We start from the raw sequence: 14,542 nt of genomic DNA on the forward strand, positions 1-14,542 counted from the left end.
GGACGAGATCCCCTGTCTTGCACTCTCTCCTCCAAACTTAAAATCATAATATTTGGCTATCCTGTGATGTTGTGTCGCCATCTTGAGGTGTGCTTGGTTGCGGGCTTCCTCTACTAATTCGAGCTCTGCACGAATATCCTCATTGTTCTACTTGTTGTTGTAGAGCTCGGTCGGGAGAGTAGGGGATCCAATCTCCATGGGGATCGTTGCCTTGGCTCTGTATGCTAGGCTTAAAGGAGTCTCTCTGGTGATGAGGACTCAAGGGATGCCGAACCGACAAATGATGTTCTACCACAACAAGTTCTGGGCGTTCTGCGCGGTGATGTGTGCCAGTGGCTCGGCCTGCACCATGAAGAGGAGGAACTTCCTTTGCCTAGCCATAGTCGGGAAGGCCCCGAGGATGTCCATCCCCCTTTGGGCAAAGGGCCACAGACTAGTGATGGGTGTTAGGGGAGCCACTCGTTGATGGTGAAGATTTGATTGCCTTTGACAACGGTCACACTTCCTAACAAGTTGGGTGGCGTCATGTTTCATGGTGGGCCAGAAGTACCCTTGCTGAAGAGCTTTATAATCCAAGGTTTGTGCGTCGGGGTGGTCTCCATAGATACCCTCGTGTATCTCTCGAAGGACGTAGTTGGCCTCGGCTGGAAGGAGACACCTTAGTTAGGGGGAGTATGCAACCGGTGATAAAGCTGTCCTTGAATAAGGTATTACTGGGCTGACCTGTGTGCGAGCATTTTTGCTTGAGTTTGGTCAGCTGGAAGAGTGTCGTCCTGTAGGTACTGTATAATGGGGTCCATCCATGATGGTTCTTGCAAAACATGGAAGATTAGTAGGGTTGTCTTTGAAATGCTGGGTTGTATGAAGGTGTCCATCCGGACCATTGTGCCGAGGTCTGTGCATGGCGAGCTAGCGACATTTGAGAGTGCATCGGTTCGTATGTTCTCGGCTTAGGGGATTTTTTGTATGGTGAAGTGTTTAAGCCGTTGAATGAGCCCTTGCACCTTTTGTAGGTAGTTTGCCATGGTTGGTTCTCTTGCATCAAATTGTTCGAGGATTTGGTTGACCACCAGCTAGGAGTTATTGAAAACCTTGACTTGCCCGGCTCCGCTGCCTTCTTGGTTGGACGAGCCATCTACATGAAGTGTCCAGGCTGGTGGAACCTCGGCTGGATCCCATGTTGAGAAGGTGCTTTCGGCTAGGAAGTTGGCCAAGGCATGGGCTTTGATGGTGGGTCGAGGTGCATAGTCGATCTCGAACTCACTCAGCTCCACACTCCATTTGACTAGGCAGCCAGATGCCTCTGGCCTATGTAGGACTTGCTTGAGAGGTTGATCAGTGTGCACCCGGACGCTATGAGCTTGGAAGGGTCTTCGCTTTTTTGCCAAGGTGACTAGGGCTGAGGCGACTTTATCCAGGTTTGAGTACCGTGTCTTTGCACTTTTGAGCAACTTGCTGGTATAGTAGATCAAACTCTGGCTCTGACCTCCTTCCCTTACCAAGACCGAACTGATCACTTCATCTCTAGCCAACAGGTAGAGTAGGGGTACATCTCCTGGGCTCGACTTTGTGAGTAGAGGTGGCAAACTCAGGTATGTTTTTAGCTCTTGGAAGGACCATTCACACTCCTTGGTCCACTAGAAGTCTTTCATCTTTTTTAGTGCTTTGAAGACGGGCAAGCATCGATGCGCGGATTTTGACATGAATCCGCTGAGCGCAACTATCCATTCGGTGAGGCGCTGCACTTCTTTGTAGGTCTAAGGTGACTTCATGTCGAGGATTGTCTGGATCTTCTATATATTGGCCTCGATCCCCCTGTACATAACCACGAACCCTAGGAATTTGTTGGACATGGCGCCGAAGGTGGCACACTTCATTCGGGTTCAGTTTCATTTGGTACTTCCTAGGGGTATCGAAGACTTCCTTCAAGTCGGTCATGTGCTGCTCGAATTTCTTGCTCTTCACCAGCATATCAATCAAATAAGCCTCCACATTTTGGCCGAGCTGGTCTTTGAAAATGTGATTCACCAGCTGCTAATAGGTAGCGCTGGCATTCTTTAGACCGAAGGGCATTACCTTGTAGTAGTACAATCATCGATCAGTGACAAAAGGTATTTTCTCTTGGTTGTCCAGGTGCATTTGAACGTTGTTATATCCCAAGAATGCATCCATGAATCTCAGGAGTTCATGCTTTTCCGTTGTGTCGACGAGCTGGTCGATCCTCGGAAGTGGGAAGCTATCTTTAGGACAGACTCTATTCAGGTTGGTGAAGTTGATGCAAATCCTCCACTTTCCATTGGCCTTTTTGATGTTCACCACATTCACCATCCAATTGATCAACTGCCACCATTCTGAGGCAAATCTCCTCTTCTTCTGCCTGATGGATCAATAGTGCAGGTTGACATTTAAGTGGTGGTTGATGACCTTGGGGTCAATCATCGGGATATCCATTGCTGATAAGGTGAACACATCGGCATTGTCCTTCAACAGCTGTACTATGTCATCCCGAAGATGGTTTTTGAGGAGGGATCCAACCTAGATCGTCTTGTTAGGGTCTTCAGAGGAGAGTGGCGCTTGGATGAGGTCTCCAACGGGCTGGCCACACTTTGTCAACAACTCGTCCCTCGGGTCCATGTTTTTTGTACTAAGTGTCTGAACAGCATGAGGCCTTCCTCGACAAGCCATCTGCCTTGTGATCCTTTGGTTTCCATGAACGACGCCTACGCCGTACGGATCAAGAACTTCACGACTAGGTGGTATGTGGAGAACGAAGCCCACAAAGCATTCAAGGTTGGCCGGCCGAGGATGGCATTGTAAGGTGAGAGGACACAAACAACGACGAGGTCGGCCGTTGCTGTGGTGGTGATGTCACCATCTCCAATTAGAAGTGGTAGGGTGATCTTTCCCTGGGGCATGAGAGAGTTCCCAAAGAATCCTACTAGAGGAGTGTTGACCGGGGTGAGATGATCCCTTCTAATGCCGAGCTACTCGAAGGCTTCTTTGTAGAGTATCATCCGAGCTTCCTGTGTCTACCAGGATGCGCCAAACTTCAAAGTTGTCTACTTCTGCAGTTATCACCAAGGCGTCATCGTACATAGTCTGAATCCCCTTGAGGTTGTCTTCGGTGAAGGTAATCGGATCATGCTATCATCGTCTTTTCTGCTCCCTATCTTCAACTTGATTCAACCATGCATAAGCCTTGCGGGGTGAGCTACTTTCCCCCATAGAAGCCATTCCGCCTGAGATTACTACAATGACTCCTGCCAGGGGAACTCAGGCTGGTGGTGCATCGGGTTGATGTGCTTCCTCGTTTGGCTTATGCTCCTTGTTGTCTATGAACTCGCCAAGGTACCTGCGCCTGACAAGGTCCTCCAAGTGGTAGCACAGATCGTGACAACTCTTTGTCTTGTGGTCGTGGCCTCTATTAAAGTCACAATATTTATCTAGCCTCTTTTGTTGTTTTGCAACTTCATCTTCTTGGGCCATCTGAGAAGCTACAGTTACAGATCTGCATAACGATCTTGGCGTTATGCATTTAGAGGAGTGAAGTTTTGGTACATCGGTGGGGAGTCTTTGGTCTTCGGTCAGATCGCCAGTCTTGTCTCTTGCTATCTCGGTTCGGCTTACGCTTTTCATGGTCCCTTCTGTTCCAATCTTATAGTGCTTGGTCTTCCTTGGCGTTCATGTACTTTTATGCATGCTTAATGAGCATCGTTAGGTTGGGAGAAAGGTTATTCTATAATGAGAAACTGGACACAGAGGATCTTAGGCCGCTCATGATGGTTGTCACTGTTACAGACTGGTCTAGGGCTCAAACTTATAAGGCCTCGACGTTAAACCTCACCAAGTACTCTCTTAGGGTTTCTCCCTTTCTCTACCACACCAGCATGAGGCTGGATAAAGTCTTCTAATGTATTTGGTTGGCTGTGAATTGCACCAAGAATTGGGTCTCTAGTTGCTCCCAAGAAGTATGGACCGTGGAGGAAGGGAGGATGCCAACCAGCTGGCGGGAGGTCGCGCCATGCAACATCATTACAACCTCGAACTAGGGAGGTCGCCAACCAGCTTGCAGGAGTTCATTCACGATCTCTTCAACGAAGACTGGTTCCTTCGCGAACTGGTTGTGGTGTTTTCTCGGTCAAGCCATTGGAGGATTCATGCTTCTGTCTGCTTGGCTACATTCCAGTTCGGCTAGGCGTTCCTTTAGTTCTCTGATCTTGGCATCTCTATCGGTTGAGACTGCGCCTGTGGACCTTTCTCCCTTTGGTATTGTAGGCCGATCTCGAATTGAATTGGACTTGGCTATTAAGATCAGTGGTTGTGGTGGACTCTAGCCAAGCCATTCTTTTACCGAAATCTGGGTAGAACGGTGTTACTTGCTGTGAACCTCATGTGCACGGGATCGGATAGGGGAGTTTGGCCTTCTTGAAGATTGTCTTTCTTGATCGGACCAAACCCTCTACCTGCCTGGGTGGCACTTTTTGGGGTCCTCAGTGCGAGGATCAACCGTGGTTAGCACCTTTGTGGCAAGGTGGACGGTATCAAGGGCTTGGGCTGGCTGTTCTAACGTTTCCATCGTAGCAAGAATTTGGTCAACCTTCTATTGCATCGCTAGGAACTGCTCAAGATCGATTGTGGCTTGCTATTGGGGCTCCTGGGTGGAGAGCTATGATGAAAATGAGATCCCCGAGATGGGGATTGGGCTCCAGAGCGATCAGATGTGTTTCTTGAGTGCGTGGGAAAAGGGTTTGGGAAATGGCTTGTTGTGCGTTTCCCACATACGACACCAATCTGATGTTGTCCGATCTAAGGTGTCTCGAACCAAGGTCACAATTAGGTAATTCTACCAACTGGTGAAACCTAGGTGGAAGGATGAAGCCATTTACCGGAGTCTGAAATCAAGAAATAAGATCAAAGGCTTGAGAAGTTGTTCCCAGGTAGGCACTCTGATACTCAAGTTAGTAAAATAGAGGATTTGAGGTTGCACCGAGTAGATGAGAGTAGCGATGGTCCGCGTAGAAGAGGCAGAGTGTCGGTGTCTGAAGTAAAAAGTCCCTTACTTCAAGCGGGGATTACCTATTTATAGCTGATGATCTGTGTCCTATTCGGATGAGGCTTTCGAGGTTATCGGGATGAGGTTGCTCACCGAGGTCTTCAAGGTTGGTCGCGTTTATCCATTCCACGTGGTACCGACGTGGCTGAGGAGATAAGGTTGCCACGGAGGCTGCCACATGGCATTTGAGGCCAGCTCAGTCATAACCCAAACAAGACTCACCCTCATAAGGCACCTGTGCCCGATGGTATTTCTTTAATTTTGTTATAGGAATTGGGATTCACTAGGAGTTAGTTATTTTCATACATGCTTTGCTCATCAATTTGACTACAATTCTAAACACTAATGTTGTTCTTATTCCTAAGAAGTGAAGAAGTTGTCGATTTCATTTTACAGCATGTCTGCAAACTCATCCTTGATATGTTATAGGAAGACATGCCCACATTCTCTCCTCCTTTGTAGAGTATGGAGATGTGTAAGGATTCTAGCAACTTTATTTTGCAAAATCTTCGTACTTCTTTGTATGGTGGGTCAAGGGCACCATAATGGCCCAAATTCCAGGACACTATTACCATTAGACCTGGCAATTGGGTTGGGTAGGTTGGGTTTGGATTGGGTTAAGATACTTAGGGTTGAATTCAGGTAGGGTTGGGCCAGCAAATGCTAGACCCTAATCCTAAATGTTCAGGTTAGGGTTGACCTATGGATCATCTCATGTCATTCCAAAAAAGTAATTAAAAATTAAAAAAACAATGAAAAATACATGAAAAATACCAAAATTAAAGGAATTAATTTTAAGATTCCAAAAATAAAATAAAAAACTTAAACATTTAACAATTTAAAGAATAAACAATAAAGATTAAAGAATAAATAGTAAGGATTAAACAATGAAAACTTCTAATAATACATAAATAATCCCAATACTTTTTGCCAGGTCTAATCACCATACACATCATTGTTGGAAAAACCCCCTTATCACTATCTTTGCTTATTCGTAGAGTACGTATCAGAATCTCCGTATTTCTCTGTATATTGTGCCAGGGGCATTGGATCAGCCACAAATTGCATGCCACTATCGGTGAATTCATCCTTGACATGTAGAGGAAGCCCCACCCAATTCTATCCTCTTTTCTAGGGTGATTTTGCTTGCAAAATCTTCCTACTTCTCCGTATAGTGGGTCACTAGATCGGTCCCAAATTGCACAACACCGTCAATGAACTCATCTTGAGAAGGGGAGGAAGCACCGCACACACCCCCAATTCTCTCGTCTTTCATGGAGTATGGAGAGGTGCGGAGATTCTACTGAATTTCTATAGAATCTCTAAATTTCTCTGTTTATTTGGTTGGCAACGCTAGATTAACCTCAAAATGCACAACACCGTTGGCAAAATCATCCTTGACATGTAAGAGGAAGCTCACCTCCAGTTTCTCCTCTTTCATGGAGTATAGAGAAGTATGAAGATATTGTCAAAATTTTGTAAAATTTTCCTACTTCTCCATAGGCCAGATCAGCTACAAATTCCATTACATTATCAAAAAACTCATGCTGGATGTGTTGGAGGGATCCTTGCCCCCAATCTCTCCTCCTTTGTTGAGTATGTATAGGTACAAAATCTTTGTACTTCTCCCCCCACCCCAATTTGTTCTCCTTCATGGAGTATGGAGAAGTACATGGGTTTTGCCAAATTGTTGTAAAATCTTTGTAATTCTTAGTGCAATTGGATGGGCGCACTAGATCGACCGCAAATTGCATGACACCATCGATGAACTCATCCTTGACATGCAGAAGTAAGCCTTCACCACAATCTATCCTTCATCGTAGAGTATTGAAAAGTATGGAGATATTATAAAATTTTCGGAAAAGTACTGATAGGCTCAATGCAGATTTCTGAATTCTATTGTAGAGTTATAAGCATTCAAAATATCAAAAACTTCCACTCTATACACCAATGCTCACCCATGAATTGGCATCAATTCCGAGCTGCCACCCACCCCAACTGTACTTTGGGTCAAAAAATTCTCATTGTGGGCTGAACTATCATTCTCCCTAAAAATTTTGCAAAATCTACCTATTTCTTCATAGTGAGCTGGGGGCACCAGATTGGCCCCAAATTTTATGGAATTGTTGGCGAATTCGTGCTTGACATGTGGGAGGAAACCCCACTCCCAATTTCTCATCTTTCCTGGGGTACGGAGAAGTACAAAGGTTCTACAAAATCTCCTTGGAATTTGCCAGAACCTCATAGAATTTTATGAAAGTGCTTTAGTAAAGTACTTTTATAAAAGTGCTCTCGTAAAAGTATTTTTATTAAAGCACTTTTGTGCTTTCATAGAAGTGTTTTAATGTAAAAGTACTTTTAAAAAAGTGCTTTCATAAAAGTATTTTAAATAAAAGTGCTTCTATAAAAGTATTTTTGTAAAAGTACTTTACTTTCACAAAAGTACTTTTCATAAATTTACTTTCACAAAAGTGCTTTCATGTAAAAGCACTTTTATATAAATGCTTTCATAAATTTGCTTTCGTAAAAGTGCTTTCATAAAAGTACTTTTGTAAAAGTGTGTTCGCAAAATTAAACATCTATGGCAACAGTTTTATAGGCAAAGTTTCCTTAAAGAATGAAAATGAGCGAGATGGGCATGATTATTTTTAATACCGAGGCTACTTAATTTTTGTGCTATAGGGCTGATTTTTCATTCTAAAAAGAATATGGCCCATGGCAAGAATTTTGTAACAAAACACTCTAATGTTATTCATTTTTGCCAATTCTTGCCTAGAATGAGAAAGAATTAAAAGAATGAGGCTTAGAGCAATGAAACAAACATGGCATTAGTTAGCCCATATTGTGGGGACAATGAAATGTGCATGTGATAATGTAATTATGCTGTCTAGATAAGGTCCTATTCTTCTCAATGCTTTGTTTGTTAGGCAGTTATACCATATTAGCACAAGTTGCCAAGTTGTTTTGACAGTTGATTATCATTTGTCAATAGTTAATAAATGTTAGAAAATAAAAGCCTATTCAAGGACTCACCTGACAACTCAAGCTTTTAGGTTGAATGGTTCGTTGAGATGGTATTAAAACCTATTTGACCAAGTGGTTTAGTGTTTGATACTTCTCGTATTATAATTCATTAACTCTCAACGCAAGGTGGGCCTGTGCTGGTCCACACTTTAAGCTTAATAAGCTTTCACCAGGTGTGTTAGAGAATAAAAACCGATTTAGGGACCTCACCTAACATCTTGAATTCTTAAGTTAACAGTTCCTTGAGATAGTATCACGACCTTTTCGACCAAGTGGTCTATTGTTCAATTCTTGCTGCCCCCATGCACTTAATTTAATTAAGATTCAGCACAAGATACGGCTGTGTTTGTGCTAGCTTGCCCTTCAACAAATTTGATAGGCTTTCGTGGGAGGGGTGTATCAGAGAATAAAAACCTATTCAAGGACTTGCTTAATAGCTTAAGTTTTTAGGTTGAATGGTTAATTGAAATGGTATTAGAGCCTACCAATTTGGCCATGTGGTCTTGTATTTGGTCCTCATCACCCTCATTATAATTAATTAAATTCCAGCATCAGATATAGCTGGAGTTGTACTTGTTCACGCTTCAAACCCAATAAGCTTTCTTGTAAGGGGTACGTCGTTAGAGAATAAAAACACATTCAGGGACCTCTCCTAACATCTTACCAGCTGATTACTATATTTCATGGTCTGGGCCATAGGTGCGGTTTAAAAGTTAAACTGGGTCACACCAGGGTGTATGCATGTCTACTTTCTTACAGCTTTGGTACCATAACGCCAACCCTTTTGAGCCACACACCCCCGCCTAGCAAGGTTCAAAATATTGATATGGATTGATATGCCGATTGGGGCATATTGGCCTGTTCAGGTGGTCCATTTAAAGCTACCCCTGAACCAGGTCAGACCCCAAAACACGTATTGAGGTCTGGCTTTACACTGCAGTGATTTCACTGTAAAAACCACAAATTAAATTAAAAAATTATAGAAAGAGCCACCTTTGACGTTTGAGTAGCTCGTAACTTCCATATAATTGCCTAATAAAGAAAACTCACCACGTTTGAGTAGCTCTAAACAAACTATATTACTTCAGATGATGAAAAATAAAACAATACTCACACCTCATGCATTAACTTATTAAAAAAAAGTAAAAAAAAAAAAAGAAAACAATAAATCATTCACTTAAGCCGTTTCAGCTGTTATTAAGAGGAAAATAGTTACCGAAGACCCAGACTGCATGCACAGCTGATTCTTGCTCACGCAAGACCCCAAACTTTGATATAAATAAGGCCTACCTACAACCCACACAGAGGTGTAGGTGGCTCCATTATTGTAGAGAATTTGGTCTGCTACTTGTGAATTGAAGCTTCAAGGTTGAGCTATGGAGAGAAAGTTTCTTGGTGGTGTCTTACTACTCCTAACCCTCCTTGCATCTCGTACGTCTTTCTCTCTTTCTAACTGATATGATTTTCATGGCCATGGTTCTGAGTAGTTCTCAGAGACTAGAGGCTGCATCCTTCTGAACCCCCTCCCTTTTAAATTTATAAGCAACTCATGTGGTTTGTAGGCTTGTTCCATTTTGTTTGTCGTTGTGATGGTTTTTGGTCTTGGATTGGGCACTAGTTCGGATCAGATCATCCGAAGATTCGAACAAGTTAATTTCATGGTCGTAGCTAGTTACATTAGGAGTATTGACATACATTAAGGTTGTGTTTGGCTTTTGTTAGAGAATAACAATCTAGGACCTCATCTAACAGCTTAAGCTTTTAGGTAGAATGATTCTTTGAGATGATATCAAAGCCACTTTGACCAATAAATCTAGTGTGCAATTCTCCTCCTCTCCATTATAATTAATTAAGTTTCAACAATCTATTCAATAACTTCACCTAACAGCTTAAGCTTTTAGACCATATTGATTCTTGAGCATTCCTCAACTCTCTATTTCCCTCTTATGTTCTGACGATGTCACTCTCAAAGGCCAATATTATAAAGGAAAGGAATGTACACAAAAGAAACAATCCATCAAAAGGGAGGACCCAATTATGTAAACCCAGGTGAATTAAACCCAGTTTGATGTACTTGATGTATATATGAAGATATTGACTGTGTACGTACTTTTATGGTTTGTTGCAGAGGAGATGGTGGTGCATGTGGATGCGAGAATGTGCGACACTCCAAGCCGGTTATTCAGAGGGCTATGTCTCATCAACCGCAACTGCGATAATACGTGCAGGGTGGAAGGCTTCCCAGACGGTCACTGCAAAGGGTTGCGTCGCCGCTGCTTCTGCTCCAGGCCTTGTCGTCCATGATTTCCGGCATCTACGTTAAACAAATAATGCAGCGATGCTATATAGCTAGCTTCATCAGATGGTAAAGATGAAATGAATGTGGTCTCAAGTATTAAATAAGGTCACTTATCAAAAAAAATATGTATTAAATAAGTTCGGTATCTCTGTTTGTTGTGGTCTCTATATGCTTTAATTAATATGTAGCGTTGTCTGTACGTACTAAATAATTTAGGTGGATATCTCTTTTTCAATTAGAAACTGCTGGTTGATTGTGTATGCCATGCATGTGTTGGTCAAGCCCATGGTTTTCAAAATCGGATCGGGTCGAATGGTTGGACCAGAAAATTTGGAAACGGTTAGGTGATTGGTTCCATTTTACCTTAAAATCGTAATTTTCTCAAAAACCGTTGATTTGATCAGAAAACCGTTGATTTGGGTGGTTGAATCGTTTGAACATTTTTTATTATTTTATTATTTTTGTTGGAATGAACCGTCCATTCGATTCAAACGATTAAACTATTTGACCCGAAAACTGGACCCTTGACCGATTCGTTATCTGATTCAATTTTAAAAACCTTGGTCTAGACCATTTGTCTGCCTACACATTACAAAGCTGGGGTTTTTAAGATAGTTCATGTGTTCTTTGATCATCCTTCGTTTCAAATAAAAATAATAATTAGGATTTCAAGGTTGTTTACCAAGAAAAAGTTGCATCCGCTTAATAATTAGAGAGGATGCGGGTCTGGTCCATTTAATTAAATTATATATTTAACTAAAATGCATTATTTTCCAATCCTTTCTTTGCAGTCCTTTGGAATTTTGGGTTTTTTATTAAATTATAAAAATAAAAAACAAATATTGTATTTTTAAATTTTTGAAAAAATAAAAAAATAAATATGAGGGTATTAAGCTCACCCTACATTAATTTTGTTGATTTTTTATCGTTTCATGTGGTTTTATCTTCTTGCCTATAAGAATGAATGATGTGCGAACTACCTTTCTTCGTTATAAATGTTACATTGAGAATTTACTTTCGGCATTAAGAATAATAAAATTAGTAAAAATTAAGATAAATAATAAACATGAATTAAGATAAATTTATCTAATAACATGTAAAACATTTATTAGTTTCTAGTCTCTCCCTAACAGATGAGATTAAGAGAGCCCTCTTTGAGATTTGCTCTCATAAGGTGCTGTTGATGCTCGGATTGGTTGAGGTCAACACTGTCAGTTCACTCCTAAGCCAAGGTGCGAGGTGTCGAAGTCGAGTGTTTGAGGTGGCCGAGGGTGGGTAGATCGATCCTACGAGGTGATAAAGCTCGTTAGAGGCCCCGGATTGGCACCCAAGGCGGAGGTTCCGACGGTCAAATTAGTAATAGGAGGTGGAAGGTGGATGAGGTCTTAGGTGCAGGCACCAAAGATGAGGCCACTAAAGAGTAGTAGATCTCAGAGAGCAAGAAGAGTGCTTGAGAGCCAAGTTCTGGGATCTTTTACCTTGTTGGGGTCACCACTTATTTGTACTTGAGGCAGCCAAGGGGTGGGTGACGTCGGGCGGCCTGGATGCAGTCTGTACTGAGGGCGTAATCGTCTAGGAGCGCCAAGTGAGGGCGTGCAATTGGCTCCGTGAGGCCTGACAAGCATAGCCTAGCGTGCACGCTGATTGGTCTAGTATGAGGTGCTGACACTGGCTCTGCCTACGACCTGATTGGTTTCGCTATGTGGTTCATCGCTTGATGCGTGTAGGCTTTCCATTGGCCCAGCCGGATGTGCCTACATCATTTTCCCCCCCACTCCCGAGGCCAGGGTGGGGGTCCGAGATAGGAGGGGCCTTGGCTTCGGCCGAAGGGAGTGCATTGTCTCATACCAGGAGGCATCAATAGACCTATGTGTGTCGTGGCCTGTGGTGGCATCGGTATGCTTTTCCTTTGAACTACGAGGATGGTCGAGGCTTGTGCAGAGCCTCAGCTCGGCTACACTTGTAGAGGGGGACCTTGGCTTCGGCTCCGAGTTTGTCGTGGCGCGAGGTGGGCTAAAGGGAGGTTGCCCCCTAGTCTTGTGTATGCTGGGTGCGTCTCGCGAGTCCTCGACTTCGGTTGAGGGTGCCAAGGGGGAAGCGTAAGGGTACCCAAGCTAGTGACTTGGTCACTTTGTGAGGGAGTCTCTTTATGCGGAGCCGTGGTCATGAAGGAAGTGATTCCCAGAGCCGGCTATGGGCCACACTGGTCGCATGTCCCCGAATTGGCGAGTTGGGGGCCGAGCCCTCAACGGGTTGCTGAGTCATCATTGTAGGGAGGACGGGACGTGGGTGAACTAGATTGCAGTTTTGCTAAGTCAGCACGGTTGGGCTGACCAATGAGTCGCAGTGAGGAGGTGCTTTAGTTCGCCAGGCATCGTTTCGTCTACCCAAGGCAGGCAACGCATGTCGGTTAGCGGACGGGTAGAAAAGGCGGTCGTTCATCAGCCATTGGATCCTGCACGATCTGGGCTATCCATTTTTCTTTAAATAGGGGCCTCGGCTTCAGCCGTCACTTGTTCACTAGTGCCTTCACTTCCAAGAGTTTCTTGCTTCGCCAGAGCCCTTGGTTTTAGTTGCTTGCCTTCATCTCCATCATCCTCATTTTGTTCGTGGTGTTTGATACTATTTTTCTTGTAGAGATGCCCGTGGATGCCAAGAGACTACTACTAGAGGGCACCTCGGGGGGGGGGGTAGACTCCGAGGAGAGTGGTCGTAGTGTCGCCCGCAAGGGTGGAGAGGGGGTCTGCACCCACTAGGGGGACTCCATGCCCACAGGTCCTCGCTAGTGGGGGCGACAGAGGGAAGAAGGCCGAGGAGGATCGGTCAAGGAAGACTGGCCAGAAAAGGCCAGCTCAGGTGCCGCCAGCACCTCCCGCGTAGAGGTCTACGCACAAGGACAGCCCAGCCGAGGGCAATGTGTCGAGGAAGGGGGCTCCTGCTGCTTCGAGGAGACCACCTATCGAAGGCGGTGTGCCAAAGAAGGGGGCTCTTGCTACTCTGAGGAGACTACCTACTAAGGGGGCCACTGCTGGACCCTCATCTAGGCCTTCCTTCGCTTTGGAGCCTGCCGGGGGGGGGTAGCACTTGAACCGTCTATACCGCCTGATGTGGGGAGTTCGTGAGGGGGACTCCATTAATAGCGAGGGCGTCGACAGGGTCCTCGTCAAGGGGATGGTCCCTCCAGGGGACTACTTAGACATGATGCAGACAAACCCCATTGCCATTGTCGACGAGGGGATGGACTTCTTGGCCGAGGTGAGTTTCCTTCTCTTTTTAACTTGCTGCTTGCTAGATTCTACTATCTTTACTAATGGTGTGCCTGGTGTAGGTTTGTCGTCACTATGTTAGCCTCGGTGACCACACCCACCTCCTTCTTGGCTTCGGCATTGGTTGCAAGACTATATTGATTCGTTATCCCTTCCATTGGGAGGTCTTGTGTGCCGAGGGGGTTGGCTCACACATCGGCTGCTACCAGGTTTGGATAAGTTTTAAATCCATTGGAATTATTTCATCTTTTTTTTTTATAAAATCTAAAAAGAAAATGGATTTTGAATCTTCAACACAGTCCATATATTCGGACTAGATCCAGAAAGATAAAAATAGAATAGATGTATCTAGGGAATAATCGCTTCAAAGCAAATCCTCCCTAGATACATACGTCGTGATACTCAGTGAGTGTCAGCGGAGTCGAGGGCTAACGGGTCCATAGACACGTTATCCCCGCTGGCCCGATGCCTTGGTGCGGTGGCCACCCTAAGAGCGGCTTCTTGCCTGGGGATACTCCTCCTCGACATGTCGGGCGAGGTGGTCCAATTGGTCTAGGACCACTTGGAATTGCTCATTGGTGACCAAGTTCTGGGTATTCCTGGTGTTTTGTACCATGTTAAAGGAAGTCTTGATTGCAAGTTAGATTGAAGGAAGTCTTAGTGACGATCCCACAAATGGCGCCAATTGTTGATGCTCGGATTGGCCGAGGTCAACATTGTCTGTTCGCTCCTAAGCCGAGATGTGAGGTGCCCAAAGTCAAGGTGTATGAGGTGGTTGAGGGTAGGTAGATCGATCTTGCGAGGTGAGAGAGCTCATCAGAGGCCCTGGGTTGGCACCCGAGGCGGAGGCTCCGATGGTCAAGTTAGTAACAGGAGGTGGAAGGTGGACGAGGTCTTGGG

The sequence above is a fragment of the Nelumbo lutea genome, chromosome 7, assembly GCF_056320005.1.
Source record: "Nelumbo lutea isolate HS-2025 chromosome 7, American lotus-T2T, whole genome shotgun sequence".
In the NCBI taxonomy this organism is placed as follows: domain Eukaryota; kingdom Viridiplantae; phylum Streptophyta; class Magnoliopsida; order Proteales; family Nelumbonaceae; genus Nelumbo; species Nelumbo lutea.